The following is an 11,533-nucleotide window of genomic DNA, read 5'->3' on the forward strand; positions in this document are numbered from 1 at the left end:
CTAGTCCACGATATCTGAAGTTTATGGAGGGGCATCCAGGGGAATCCAACAATGATAGGCTGTATTGTCATTAAGGTGATAAGGAAGATGATATGTACTTGATAGAGGTTGCTGACCTGTAGCATGAAAGGTTTAGTACATAGCATGACAGTTCCAATTCCTATGGTTCTGCCGTCCAAAGCCTGAATGTATAGAGGATTGTGGAGTGGTTGAGTGGGGAGATTGAGCTTCTCGACAAGCACTTGGTCAATGAAATTCCCCACTGCTCCAGAATCGATTAGCTCTGAAAGAATAGAGACACCTCCTGAGTGCATTATTTGGACACTAAGATTGAAAGGCTGATAAGATATAAATGTAGAAAGACTCACCATTGAGGAGCAAGACTAGGTGGTGGCTCGCTCAACTTTTTGGGCCCGGTTCCTAAATGGTGATGTGGGTTGCTGCAGTAGAAACATAGTCTCTCCTTTCTATTTCACTCATTCACATTTGTCACTCAGCTTGACTTAGCCCACTTGTGTGGGTTCAGGGATGTCAGGGAGCATTGCAGCATGAAGCCCTTGCACTGAGCTGGCTGGGGACTTTGGCATCCAACAGGGCAGATGCTCTCCGACCAGACAGCCTTGTGCCATGACTGAGTTTTGCCAGTCCTGCTCCCATTCTGCATCCATGTGTTGGCAAAGTATTCTGTCAGTGGTGGAGACAGTTGCAGTTGCAGGTGATATGAGGCAGAGATTCAGGCATACAGCAAACTATATAAACTAGGAAAAATCCAGAATTCCTGAAACCCGGAAGAGAACAAAGCCAAAAACCAGAATAGCAAGATATGTATCAAAGTCTTGGTAAGTCAGACAAGAATACACTGAGTGTTACTTCACAACAGAGTGGACTGTTGTGTGTGCTTTTATAGTGTGTGAGTCTCAGTGCCAAATGTAGGACTGACATGACACATATTAATAAAATGTGCACTGCAATATTTATGAATTTTAAAATAAATCTGTCTAATGATCTTACCCTTCAGTCCAAAATCTCTGGGAATGGAAGGAATATTATCAGCATGGTTAGGGTAATTTGCACTGAAATGATTAGGCCTAGTTTTAGCCTAATAACATAAATATAGTCTAGTTAGCCTAACAGACTAATTATATTATGGCTATTTTTTTAGTTAATGGTATTTAGGTGTGCAGCTTTTGATACTATTGATCATGCTATTCTCCTCGATAGACTAGAAAATGTAGTGGGCATTAAGGGAACGGCCCTTTCCTTGCTCAGGTCTTATTTGACGGATCGTTATCAGTTTGTAAACGTAAATGGTGACTTCTCTTCCCATACTAAGGTAAAGTTTGGTGTTCCACAAGGTTCTGTTTTAGGCCCACTGCTCTTTTCTCTATATATGCTACTTCTGGGCAAAATTATCCGTAAACATGGTGTTAGCTTCCACTGTTACACTGATGTGTGTTACACTGAATGCTTATTAACTTTCTCATACTTAATTCTGACAAGACAGAAGTACTTGTACTAGGATCACATGAAGCTAGAGCTAAGCTTTTTGATTACATAGTAACTCTGGATGGCCTTTCTGTTTCATCATCTGCAGCAGTAAAAGACCTTGGTGTGATTATCGACTCTAGTCTTTCTTTTGAAGCTCATGTAGATAATATCACTAGGATTGCTTTCTTTCATCTCAGAAATATTGCTAAAATAAGAAATATATTGTCACTACACAATGCAGAAAAACTAGTTCATGCTTTTGTTACCTCTAGGTTGGATTATTGTAATGCCTTACTGTCTGGATGTTCCAGTAGATGCATAAACAAGCTCCAGTTAGTCCAAAATGCAGCAGCAAGAATCCTTACTAGAACCAGAAGATATGACCACATCACCCCTATCTTATCCACACTGCATTGGCTCCCAATCAAATTTCGTATTGATTATAAAATACTACTATTGACCTATAAAGCACTAAATGGTCTAGCGCCACAGTACCTGAGCGAACTTTTGGTCTTCTATGATCCGCCATGCCTACTTAGATCAAAAGGTGCAGGCTATTTGTTGGTACCTTGAATAGTGTGGGCTACAGCTGGGGGTAGAGCTTTCTCTTACAAAGCCCCACAGTTATGGAACAGCCTTCCACTTAGTGTTCGGGGCTAAGACACAGTCTCAGGGTTTAAGTCTAGGCTGAAAACATATTTGTTTAGTCAAGCCTTTTGTGAATAGTTTTTTTTTCTTAGGTACAGGTGCAGGTCTGGAGGGTTCACAGGCATAGAGTGTTGTGGTGAACTGGGATGTTTGGATGCTGTCGCCCTCCCACTCTCACACATTCACTCAGGTTTGTTGACGGTGGAGTGGCTGCTGCCTTATGTCCCAGGGTGCCCTCATGTCTGTGATTCCAGTGACCCTGACTGGTTTGCTGGGGATGGTGCCACCTGGGGTCTGTGGAGATGGCTTGGGACTTATGAGGAGCTGTACTGTAATGGCTTGGGACTGCGATTGCTGTAGTGGCTTTGGGGCTGCAGTTGCCACGAGCACCTTTGTACTCAGGACTCATCAGTGGACAGTGGATAGATTTTAACCAACCGGACTTCTAGCAAAAACTGTGATGAATTTATTGGTTGCACAATTGCACTATTTGTCCTTATAGTACACAATAATAGAAGGGAATTATTTATAATCACACTATCCATTGCACCCTGATGAGGATGGGTTCCCATTTGAGCCTGGCTCCTCTCAAGGTTTCTTCCTTCCTTCTTCATTCCATGAGGGCCCTGGGTGAGTCCCCCCTCTTTTCTGTTAGTTATCAGTTATATCTAGTTATCTAGTTATCAGTTTTACCATCGTGTTGGGTGAGTCATCTGGTCTTCGCCAAGAGCCTAAATTAATGAGTTTGACAGAGGTTCCTCTTGGCCGACAGAGTTTGTCCTCTGGTCAGGAATGTCCTATCACTGGCCAATTGTCCACAGGACAGTTGAAATCCTGCAATCAGTAAACAAGCGGTAATTAACTTGGCAGGATTCCTAGTTTTGTGGCTTCCTTGCTTTTCTTGCCTGTTTGCTCAAACCCTCCATGGTGATGAGTGGATCTGATCAGCATGAGTCACATTTATGTTTTAATTCACAGTGAAGAGAAAAATAACACTATGAAATAATCTGCACCTGATTTTATATTCCTCATTTTATATCACTTTGAACAACTAAAATAGCTAAATATACAACATGGGGAGGAAAACTACACTAAGATTCATGAAGACCAAAAAAACCAAAACAAAACAAAACTAGTTTGTATTTTTTAACCTGCTGTGATTTGTGAAAAATTTGATGTGAGGAAACTTAACTCTGTCTTACAGCCCAGATTAATGTTTTTATACTGCTATAAAACATTTTTATACTTTATAAACATGTATAGCTCCATAAAAATATTACACTGAAAGTGAGAGAGAGAGAGAGAGAGAGAAGGGAAAGAAACATTACGTAAAAGCGCTTTGGGAACGCCGACGAGACCATGTTCTGAAGCACGTGTGAAATCAGTCCAATGGAGAAGTGAGATGTCACGAGCGGGGTGATGTGAGCAACCAGGAAGCATAAAGCGCATCCAGCAAATGCACGTTAGCTTCTGCTGAAGTGCGCGCCTGCAGGGATGCAGGGAGTATAGCAGAGAGACGCAGCGTCTCGTTCCCTTCAGGGAACCATGGTTACATACGTAACCTAGAGACGTTCCCCTTCAGGAACTCGAGCTGCATCAAAACGCTTTGGGAACGAGATTACCCACTGCGCCATACGAGCAAGTCCCTGTGTGTGTGTATCTGTCGAGCACATCAAGATGAGAGAACTCGGGACCCTGGGGTAGATGTCAGGTCGAAATTGTAGAAACAGACAAATGTGTGCGGAGAGGACCAGCCTGCCGCAGAACAAATGTCGCAAAGGCCCACGCCTACTGACAAGGCTTTGGCGGCCGCAATACCTTCTCTCACTCCCCTCATGGCTGTGAAAATCGCTTCGATATGAGCAGGAGACAACTGTGTCTGCATCGTTGTCAAATCCCACACCACACCCAGATAAGTGATCCTCTGTAGTGGAGAAAGGACACTTTCCTTGGCGTTTAGCTGTAACCCCAGTGCTTTCATGTGGGCAAGGACGACATCTCAATGCCGAGCCGCCATCTGCTCTGACTGAGCTAGAATCAACCAGTCGTTGATGTAATTCAGTATGCAGATGCCCTGGAGTCTCAACGGAGCACCCTTCACACATTCTACAGAACCCAGCTTTAACAGACTGCATAAGGCTACTTTACATCTCCTGTAAGGACAATGACTTTTTTGATGATGCACCATAGTTTGAAAACTTGTTGCCTCTTTTAATGTCATTCCTTATAAGAATCATGCCTATAGCCACCAGGTCATTATGATGTTGTTGATCATTTAACAGGTATCAAAGTGTTCATGAGTGTATCAATAACAGCAGGTATGTCGTGTTTCATATGTGTGTGATCGCTATTCAATTTCCTAAGGGATGGTAAAACGTGAATTTGAGTGCAATGTATTACATGCATGTTACCAAATTCCTGACCAAAGTTCTAACTTAACCTTGTGGAATGTTAGAAAGGGCACATTACTCAGAACCCTGAATTCTAATTAGTGTCAGAGGAGGAGAATACAGTTTACACCCTGCCCCAAGATCCTGCTGATTTGCAGCAAAGACTTTAGGGTCACCCATCTGGAAAGGGTTAAAACCCCCTGACACAAAGGAAACTCTGAGCCTCTACCATCTTCAGAGTCTCATCTACCAACATCATCGCGAGAGGTCTCTTTTAATATCTTCAGAGAGCTCTTGTCACCCAACTACTCCAGGAGAGTTCTTTTCAACTAACAGCTAACAGCTCAAGAGAGTCTCCATCCACATCCGAAAAAAGTCGCTTCTAACAAGTCACTAGGAGTTCTCATCAACCAAGAGCTTCAGAAGTTCTCACTCCTCGGCTTCACGAGGAGATCCACATCCAGCCTGGTTCCTACAAAGTCTCCAACTCCCGTCTTTGCACCTCTGTGAACCACTCATCAAAGTTTTGCAACCTGCCTACAAGACTCCGCCGGGGTCCCTCCTCATTCTGTTTATCAGCCTCATTGGTCTTCTGAGATGCTACTTAAGGCCAAACAGACCTCCGACCAATCAACATCACCAGAAAACCCCTCCAAACAACGATGCAATGAGGGAATCCCTGGCAACACAAATAGAAGTATAGTGCCTCCAGATTCTCGCTGAACTGCTGTATTTAATACAAGTTTAAAGCCCTTCTAAACGAAGCGTTTACGTGTGTGTGTGTGTGTGTGTGTGTGTGTTTGTGTTTGTGTTAGATTAGTTTCTGTGTTTTAGAATCTCGTCTGATTTTTAAAGGCCAGTGTCTTGTGTCTCTGTGCTTATAATTTACTGCCTTAAACTGCTGATCTTGTTACTGTGCTCTTATTACACTGTTTCACTATATTTACGATATTATTGCCGGTGGCCATGGAGGTAAATATCTCATGCACAATTAATAAATACACTCATTTTAACTTATCACTGGACGAATAGTTAATCAGCTATTAAAATATCAAGTTTGCAAAATTTCCCCTTCTGAGCTGATCTGCTAATCTCCTACATATTTTGGTGGACAATGCAGGAAGCTTAACCTAAACAGCTCATTTCCTACAAGATAATTGGAGTGGATTTGAGGGCAAGGCTGGCCTGTTAGGGTGGAACGGTGTTTATCACACTCAGGAAGGTGCTGCTCTCATTTCTTTGTATTAAATACAGAAAATAAAGTCATACTACCCCATTCTGTATATGCACTACCCCAGTCATAATATATGCACTGCCACTGGTTCATTAATATAATATTCAGGAGGTCTTTATCTGTAATCTTCTGCATTCAGTTCAGTGTCGCATGATTTTATGATCACATAACCATCAGTGTTTAATTCGTCATGCAAATGTAGTGTATGTCTCTAACTGTGCATATTTTTTCCTCCATGTCTGCACTCTTCCTCTTCCTTCTGATGATCGTCCTGATGGACCAACGTCATTCAAACTTATCACCTGGTAATGAGGGAGGGGCCGAGGTCGATGGTGATGGAAGTAAGACTATAAGAACAGACCCCTCTTCCGGAAGTTCCGGGAGTCTCCTGCATATTCATAGTGGCTCACTGATGCCCGCAAATTAGATACAATATCCTGGAAATCGTGCGAGCGAGCGAGAGAGACACATGTAGTGATATAAGCCGCATCTCATTTCGGAGGCTGCGCAATGAGACGCAGCTATAGTAAGTTTTGAATTGCAACAGAATGAGCATCCTCTGATGATTGCTCTCATATGCGCTAAATAGACCAATCAGTTGTCTCTGTGGGCGGGCACACAGTCAACCTCTCTCTCTCTCCATCTCCTGTCAATTAGACTTCCAGAGTTCTGCGTCTGCAGCTGCAATGGCATCTGCTGTCCGAGAAACTCTGATGTCACACTCTGCCTTCTTTAGATCAGCTCTCAAAGCCAGAAGTGAAATATAGTTTATTCATGTAATTGTGCTTCTTTACTTAAGTTGTATTTTGGAAGATCTGTACTTTACTCAAGTATTATTAAAATACTCTTATTTTTACTCAAGAGAAAAAACACTTTTCACTTTCTGTTTTCATTATGATCTTCAAAGTACTTACCATTCAGGTGTGTTATCACTTTTTTGTTTGTTTTTAATCATTAAACATTAAATTAGCTAACATGTAAGGAAAGTTCTAGATTTGTCGGAGTTAGCAGAATAGTTATTTAATAAATTAATTGAGCAGATTTTTGTGAGATGAGTTTTTGTGAGATGGTGATGGGTATTTGATGAGAGGTCATGTGACCCCGCTGCCTCTTCCTCTATGCACTGGTTCTGGTAATGTAGTGTGCTGTGTGAGAGATAAAGTTTGAGTTCAGGGTCATGGGTTCTCCTCTGAGGAACAATGTGGCTCTCATGTGTGACGTAAATCATCGAGCGGTGCGCTGATCGCGTCTGCTGAGGGCTCATGCTACATTCACTGCTTATCTCGAGATCCCAAACGCTTTAATCACTAATAAACCTCCCAAAACTCACCTTAACAAGGGAGAGTAAAATGTCCTGAATCCCACAAGAATTATTATTATTATTATTATTATTATTATTTATCGTTTACTCGTGATCTTTTATCGTGTTACTGAAAAAATCCTAGTCCTGATGTTTACACTCGAGTAATACACATAAAATCAAATAAATTCTACTGTAGTAATGATTAATGAATAAACACGATAAAGAATACTCGTGTTCGTGAATTATTTCATACCAGAAATCATTTTTAGATGCACGAATATAAACTGAGACATGTTCTACTTTCTCTGTATGTTCCACACCTCTGAGGAGTAAAATATCAGGTGTTAGAAAAGTCTTTCTGAAGCACAGAGACATAAAATATGTTGTAATATTGTTTATTATTGCAACAAACAAGAACATCTTAATTTAAAAAAAAAAACATTTCATGCTCAAATTAATAATCAAGCACATTCTGTGATGAATATTTTCACTGATATAACGTGATTAATTTTTAAATGTTGTCAAGAAGAAAAAAGAAAGAAATTTAAAAATTTCAAATTTTAAATTTAATCTGATGAATGTTTCGTAATAATTATTTTTAGTCATTTCTGTCGTCACTAATGCAGGCAAAGCTTCTCTGTTTATGACTGGTTCATGATTAAGTTGCTGTTCCTGCTGGGTTCTGTTCAGAAGAGTCTTTCATCAGATATATTCATCCAAACTCTCTATAGCTTTTTCTTTAGTGGAGTCTCTCCATTCCCCGGGGATCTCACCTTCACCCTGAAATGTTTCCTCATATTCCTCAGATCTCTCTGGAATCTGCACACAAACCATTTCCAGTATGCGAGCTGTGAATTATCAGGGGTGATGCTCCAGGTAGCATAAACTCCTCCTGCTGTTCTGTATGAATTGTAAGGTACAGACACATCTGGATTATGACTGGGGTAGAAACTTTTATCACTTTGTATATTTGTTGTACAGAAATCAGAACAGAGAATTGTTGTACCTCTGTAAGGCATCCCACTGATACCCTGTGGAACACTGTGATCTCCATCATGATCCTCCATTGTGTTGGTGCAGATGGCGTTACAGAATGTACACTGAACCCAGCAGCATCGACAGAGGTGTTCAGTCAGAATCTCATCTGGCTTCTTCCTGAACTTCTCCATTTTGATGTCTTTTACACTGTTAAAGCTTTTGTATAGCTCTGACATCATTTCAGTGAGACCTTCACTAACACGCTGCTGTAGAAAATGAAAGTCTGTAATTTCTTTGTGATCAGTGAAGGTTATTTCTTTTAAGCTCAGTTCATCTTTTAGTGAACTGGTAAATCTTCTCAGCCACATGTCTGCATCACCATGGCTGTTCTTCACCTCTTCAGTTGCAGTGTGAACAGCATTTCTTACTCTCTGTATTTTGTCGTTTAGATTTCCTTTAAAAAGGTTCAGAACTGTGGTGTCATTTTCAGTAATGTACTTATTCACCTTCTCTGTAATGAAGTGTTTGAAGTGCTTTCGGGGATTATGAATGTACTCTTTGTACTTCTCAAAGTTCTCCTCCTCTGCCAGACATTTCAGGATGTGTATCTCAAGGTTTGTTCTGTTACCGTTAAACTCTGGCATGTCTGATCTGATCTGTGATGCCAAATCAATAGCAGTTTTATTGTAAACTGCTTGCAGGATGGATTCTCTCAGGTTACTGCAGATCAGTTTACCAAACACTTTTGTTGTTGCTCCTCTGCAGTAGTTTGTAAAGACACTGTAATATTGTGGTTTCTGTTTGGACAGATAAACTCTTGGATCATTTGCTTCCCTGAATTGTTTATGGCGCTCAGTAAATCTGTGACTCGCAAGTTCACACACATGAAGACAGAGATCCAGAGTGAATTCCTTTCTGAGCTTAATTCTCTGGTTTTCACTGTGATGTTGCTCAACTCTCTTCTTGACGTGGTCTGTTGTTTCCTGTATGTAGCTGTCTTTGTACCCAAGTCTGGCGATTTTGTTACATATCTCTTTAATTAATCCCTCAGTTTCTTTGATCACATTTATGGTCAGAGTCTTTACTAAATCATTGTCTTCAAAAGAAGGTTTATTCATGCCAGGAAAATAATGGAGAACATTCTGTCTTATGACTTTTGAAATGTAAGGTGAATAATCTCCCAGTCTGTCTATCTGTTTGTAGTCTTGCTGAGATTTCCGCACCCACACAGAAGCTTGTTCATTACCTTCAGACAGAATCTGTACAGCATCCTCCCATAAATCAAAAGTTCTCTCTGGAGGTGTGACTTTTGTCAGTTCAGTGACCCATTTATCCCACAATTTGTCCAATTCATCTTTAAGAACTTCTTCATTAGTTGTTGTGCTTTTGAGTTTCAGAGCGAGGTCTTTGCTCAGATTGAACAGTTTTTCATCGTACTCTGTCCTTTCACGTTCAAAAGTCTCCCTTGCTTTTTGCTGTTGTAAAACTTCATTCACATTTTGTTTTCACATCTCATTCTCCACTGAATTAAAATTTCTTTGTCTTTGTCCTCTTCAAAGAAACTCTTCATTGATTTGTCCACTTCCTCTTTGGTCTTTTTCATGGAAGAATAAAGATCTTTTTCTTCAATTCTTTTCAGTTTTTCATTTTCAATTCTGTTGTAAAGTTTTTCTTCAGTGTCTAACATGGCACTTCTGAGAGTCCAGGTCCATTTTCCAAACTCATTCTCCAGTTTTCTGTACACTGCTATCTCCAGTGTGTTTTTGAAGCTAAACACAAAGTTCTCGTGGAGTAATGCATTCCATAGATCACTGATGCGTGATTTAAACTGGGAGAAAGTCATACCAGGAGACTCGCCAGCTTTTTTGAAAATGGCATTCTTTAGATTCTGAACGTTGCTGCTGTAGCATGGGTTTGGTGGTGCCATCGGTGGGCTGCCCTCCCAGAGCTGGGCAAAATAATACACATCATCTTGTACATTGAATTCAATAACATCACTGAAACACTCAGCTTCACTTTCTTCTTCTTTTGCAGCCAATTTTGTCATTTCATCCAGTTTTTCCTGTAAACATCTCCTTCCCTCCATGTTTTTCTCTCCAGCTGTAATGTCTCCAACATTCTGATGCACAAAGATGCAGCTGGGATTCAGTCTGACCTTCTTCATCCTCAGAAAGGCCTGAACAACAATCTGAAGGATGTCCTGCATCTCAGCAGGGTTCTCTCCAATGACGTTGATCAAAGTCAAGTTTCCAAGACCAACAACAAATGTGGCGAGTTCATTGTCATGATGTTGAGTCCTTCAGTATCTACAATAAGAATGTAGTCAAACATCAGGTCTTCTTTCATCTCCTCTGACATTCTGACCAGCTGCATGAAGGCTCCTCTGGTGCACCTTCCAGCACTGACAGCAAACTTGAGTCCAAACATGGCATTCAGCATGGTGGATTTCCCAGAGCTCTGAATCCCCAGAACTGACAGCACAAACACTCTCTGGTCTCCCAGTATCTTCACAAGTTCATCTAGAACTGCTGAAACCCAGATCAGAGGAACATGAGCAGCATCACCATCCATTATCTCCAGTGGATGGCCAGATTTCATGAGTTCTGCTGCAAGCTTGGGGAGAAAGATCAAGGTTTTTTGTTTAGATTGTTTCTTGTGTGTTTGTACAGAAATAAAAGACTCGTATATCTGACCCATCTCTCTGAAGATGTGTTCCAAACCAAAGTTTGCTGCATTCAGTTTTTCTGAAAGCTCCTCAAGTTCTTTTTGCTCTCGCTTCATTTTATTTGATTTATCATGTTTCTTCTTAAGGTCTAAAACTGCTGTCCACTTTTCATTGTATTTGTGATGAAGAGCCGAAAGATCATCTGAGGTGCGTTTGTCCAGGAGAATCCCAACCCATTTTAAAAAGAATAATTTTTAATTATCTCCTAGACGATCCAGTGAGGAAATGAATTGTTCCATAAGACCAGAGAGTCTGGATTTATGCTGCTGTTCTCGGATTTGCTTCATTTCTCTTTGTTTTCTACTCTTTTGTATTTCTATGGTGTTCCCTTGAAGTCGATGCAGGTCTTTGTTTATCTCACACCAGTCATGCCATAACTTCCCCTGACAGGGCAGATGTTTTTCCTTTAGTTTGGACACTTCATTTCCCTCCAACTGGCTCATGATCATCTCTGCAGCTTCCTTTGTTTTCTTGCATTCAGAGAAATCTTCGTGTTTTGTAGTCAGTTGGGTGTTAAAATCTTCAAGTTTGAAAATTATGTTTGACTTGGAGAGATTAAGATTAAGTCAGTCATTAATAAACAGTTGCTTTGGCTTTGTCATTTCAAGCTTTTCCTTTTCTTCATGTTTTGCTGTGTCTTCTTCAGATTCTGTCATCTTTTTCTGTAAAATATATCATACATTTAAACATTTTCACTTTATTTTTAGATGACTATTTAATTTGTCCGTCTCTTCTGGTTAAAATACAAAATCCTACTCAGGTCTCTG

Source organism: Pangasianodon hypophthalmus, chromosome 29 (genome assembly GCF_027358585.1).
Source record: "Pangasianodon hypophthalmus isolate fPanHyp1 chromosome 29, fPanHyp1.pri, whole genome shotgun sequence".
NCBI lineage: Eukaryota > Metazoa > Chordata > Actinopteri > Siluriformes > Pangasiidae > Pangasianodon > Pangasianodon hypophthalmus.